The sequence below is a fragment of the Micromesistius poutassou genome (genome assembly GCF_964030765.1).
Source record: "Micromesistius poutassou genome assembly, chromosome: 4".
Taxonomy (NCBI): Eukaryota; Metazoa; Chordata; class Actinopteri; order Gadiformes; family Gadidae; genus Micromesistius; species Micromesistius poutassou.
Genome location: NC_140274.1, coordinates 20299021 through 20303948, shown reverse-complemented (window position 1 = coordinate 20303948; position 4928 = coordinate 20299021).

Sequence of the window (4928 nt, the reverse complement as noted above, 5' to 3'; positions counted from 1 at the left end):
CAATGGTATGGGTATGGTATGTTTCGGGCCAAGAATTTGGTGCTACGGCAAAGATTAAATCATAATGACCTGTACGGAAGTAAGAGATCAAGTAATAGCAAAGCAGATATGAGTAGAAATGTGCACGACTTTGTTTCAATATCAGAGCCCCATGGAGACAGTCCACCATATCCTCAAGCATTGAAAGAAGAATCACACAATGCAGATACAGTTCAATCAGGGCATCCCTCCAATCTGTGCACCTGGACAAGTAGCAACAGGCAAGAGGTAAGACAATCTCAGACTAAAAAACTGTTGAGTGGCTGCTATAACAAAAAGATGAGTAACATTTTGATGAGTCAAATTTTCTGAATGCTGTACAAGTATGGCCTGTATGGCATTAGAGCAATAAAGAAGCCATTACAAAAAGTATTGGCTTCTTTATTGCACATCGAGGATCCTTCTTGGAATGGCAGCAATCCAGTTCCTGCTTAGAATGTTATGAAGAGACTTGAAAAATGCCTTACAAGTGAAGTCCATGCAACTTGATATGCCGATTTGCACAGAACTATGAGTCACTGTTATAACAAAACAATTTAACCCAACATTTCTGTCAGATATATTTTTGTAGGGGTGCTGATATAAAATGTAAATCGCCACTGCTCTTACTTACAAAATCTTTATCAGGATTGAAATTAGATCCAGAACTGCCAGGTAGCCAGGAGAGGCTGAATGGGGTAGGCTACATTGTGTGACAACAATCTAATAATCTAAATATAAACCTGTTGGTCAGCATCAGGTGTGCATACACGTAGGCTACGTTGACCTGCAACTATGGCAGGTAAGCCATGTTTGTCATAAAACTAATTTTTTAAACTTTTTAACCTTTTTAAAAAGGGCCTTCTAAAGTGGTCGGTCTATACTGTGGTATTGAAATGGAAAATTACAAAATATGTACTCAGTTCAGAATCACTGTCCTTGTGTTCTGTAGACTCCTGATAACACTATACACAGTGTTGTTCATATTAACATTAACATTGCTGAAAACCTTTTCAATGTGTTACATTGGACAAAAGTGATAGGCCTACGATACGAAAGTGTTATTTTATACTGCTACGCATTGTCAAAATATTTACCTTATTGGGGAGTGATGACAATTAGGTGGACTAGATAAAAACCTGTTGGTCTGCATGCACGTAACACGTCATGGAAGAAAATGCAAGATGAATGAAGTTGGTGAGGTAAAAACAAAAGTAGATTCATGTTGGTTGATGATGCATCGGAACAAAGTCACATAGCCTACGCCGACCCAGAACTATGGCAGGTAAGCTGTGTTTGTCATATCATCTTAGGACTTTGTAACATTTTGGTGCAACCTATTATGCTACTGTAGCCTATGATATTATATGCCCATTGGTTTCATAAGAATGGAGAATGATCAGAGTCAGAGTTTTTTTGTAGGGTCAATTGGTTGGGCTATACTGTGCTATTGTAATGGAAAATGACAAAGTGTATACTCAGTTCAGATCCGCTGGTTTCCTCATAGTCCGATGTTGTTAGTCTCATACATTCTCTAAATGGGTGGCTTCATAAGATACTCAGCGCCTCCAAGTTTTTTTTATACGTCATCGACCCCCGCTGTAAATTTAAATTGGCTTCTTCTAAACCCAAGCTCTTGTTTAATTGTTTCCTTTGCGGTCAGTGTTGCCAGATTGGGCGGGTACATACAATTTGGGCTGGTTTTGAAAAAAAACGGCGGGATTATTATAATATTCTTTTACAAACATCAATCAATACCAATACACGTGAGGTTAAATTGACGTTTCGATTCAACCCAATAACGTTAGTATGAGGGGTGGGAGATTGGCACCTGTCCAATAGTAATTAGAGGTGAGGGAGGGCCATCAGACCTGTCACTCAAAACTCTGCACCGGTCTATGTTCTTTAAGTTAAGATGATTTCAGGTTGAAGGTATACTTAAATGTAAGATCATTTAATGCATGCCTATTTTGTGGATGATTTTTGTACAGTTCATGTACCAAACATACATTTTCTGTGTGTGTGTACGTGTCACCGTGCGTGTGTGTGGGGCTAGTGTGACAGGATACCTTTTATAGGTTTGGTTCAGGTTTGTAGCCTCACCTTAACCCTCACACCCATTTCAAAATTGGTAACATCTACATTTTTGTTGAGTGGTACCTCGTCAGACGGTGGAACTTAACCCGCCTGTGTGGATTGTGTTCGTCTTTTTTACAGACACAGACAATGAAACCCACTCCGCAGGGCAGGATCTGTCCTATAAGCAGCTCATGAATGTGGCCAAAACGCTGGGAGACAAGTGGGAGCAGGTGGCCATCCACCTGGGGCTGAAGATCAAAGATCTGGACGACATCAAGGAAAAAGAGAAACAAGAGTTCATGCAGAGACGGAACATGTTGCAGCTGTGGAAGTGCCGAACACCAGGAAAGGCCACAGCACAGGACCTGCTGAGAAGTCTGGAAGACCTGGAGGACCTACCGGACGAGACTTGTCTGTTATTGGAAGGTAACCTACCTCACACACACACACACACACACACACACACACACACACACACACACACACACACACACACACACACACACACACACACACACACACACACACACACACACCGCTCCGTATCCAGCTTGTTCCACGCTTTAAGCACCCAGGCTACTAGTGTGTGGTGAGCTGAAGCTCTCATGCTCCCTCCTGCGGTGTATTCCTTGTCCGCATCCCCTGCCATGATGCAGACTGGCTTTTAACGGCCGATTCCATGGATTGGACTTTGCGTGTGCCGTGTTTTCCTGCCGATGTGGCAATGCTGTATGGTTATGCTGTTGAGAGCTTAAATATGGACTATGTAAATTGACTACAAACAATTATTGAAGTTTAACATTTTGGTCAGCAAATTTGACAACTGACAGCTTGATATTTCAGGGTGTACTATTTTCTCAGCAGCGCCATGGCATTTGAACGTTCACTCACGCTTCAATCTTCTTCTTCTTCTTGCTTTACGGCGGTTGGCTAGGTTAGAACTGATGGAGGAGTTCCACTCAAAGAAACATAACATAATCTGGGTCTTCATCCAGATTAAAAAAATAGATTTAGTATTTTAAAGTGACATAAATGTTTTTTGTGTTGTTGATGGTGTGTTGGGCCGGTGGAGGGCCGGTGGCTTTTAGTGCCCCACTCCGCCCCTGGCCCCAATGGTGGGAGGGCCCTCAAAGCCTGGGATGAAAAGTGTTTTTTTGTTTCCAAGTAAATCTTTTTGTAAATACCTTTTTAAATGGGCTGAATAAAATTTTTAAGTTGCTGAACTTTGTATGTACAAATTAGTGCTGGGCATAGATTAATTTTTTTTAATCTAGATTAATCTTGGAATTAATCTAGATTAATCTAGATTAAAATGGCTCATTTGAATTCTGCCGAAGGCATTCATAATATGTGTGTGCTACCTAAATAATGACTAAAAGTAAGTATTTGAGAACGGGTTTCTCAAGCCAGGTGGCGCATTAGACCAGGGGCTCATCTCCTGTTTCCAAAATGTATCACAAACTCAAACGCGGGAAAATATAACGGCGCCGGTGTTACACCGAATTCTGCGACCCACCGAAAAGTGTGACCCCCAGGGGGCGGGTATTTTTTTTCTTGATACAAAAGTTGATTCTAAACAGCCTTTTACACAGTAGCCTATAATAGGAAATGCCCAAAGGTAAATCTACGTAATTAAAGACTGACTGTAGCTTTTAATGGGGAAAGAAGCAACGGTGATGGACCGTACTAAACGCCCTATCCTTTGTGTGGGTCTGTAAAATGCTAATCAAATCAAATCTATTTTTTTTTTTTTTGAAACTTTTTATTTGTAAGTATTTTTTCACATTATCCACACAATATAAACTGTGGGGAAAAAAATAATAATGTAGGACACGAAACAGAAACAGCAAACACGTACACAAAAAAAATAAAAATAAAAAAATAAACAGGAGGTCATGGGATAATCACTTAATCATGGCAATCTCGCCTATCTCCAAGGCGTAAAAGAAAAACGCTCGCGGTGCAATGTCTATACCAAATCTGTCTGACTAGCTAAATAAACTGACCATTTTTTCCATCGCTTTTCACCCAACTCCTTTTGAAGTCGTATGGAGTAAGTCATTCTTTCCAAAAGATGCAACTGCTCAACAGTGTTGACAAAGAGACCAACAGTAGGGGCATTTTTCTGAAGCCAGCACTTTGTGACGGCCTTTTTACTTGCTGCCAGCAAAATCTTTAAGAGGTATGCATCATCTTTACTTAGCTTATTAGGGAAATAACCAAGATAGAGAGATAAGAAAGTTACACTGATATTGAAGCCCAATGTTTTTCTAATAACCGATGCCACTCCCTTCCAGAAAGTCTGAATAAGTGGGCAAGACCAAAAGACATGGGCATGATCGACCATAATGTCCCCACAGTCCCTCCAGCAGCCTAGCTGGGTACCAGTTTGTTTAGACTTCTGTTTCGGGGTGATAAAAAAACGAATCAGGTTTTTCCAACAGAAGTCCCTCCAGGTCCGGGAGTTGGTGGAGGAAAACTGTGTTGTCCACGCATTCAGCCATATGTCTTCAGTTATTACAATGTTCAGTTATTTTTCCCATCGTTCCTTCACATAGTCTGTAGAGTCCTTGTTCAGAGATATGATACCACAATACAACTTGCTTATCAGACCTTTGATGTTTCCAGAATTATATGCATCAATAAATATTTGAACAATAGTTGGTATTTCTCTTAAATTAGCACCTCTTATCTTTTTACAAAAGTAGTCACGAAGCTGCAAGTATCTGTAAAAGTCTTGTCCGCCCAGCCCGTATGTTTGACATAGGTTGGTAAAGCTTTTAAACTCGCCCTTTTCAGTGGTCTTACAAATAGCAGTAACACCATAATAT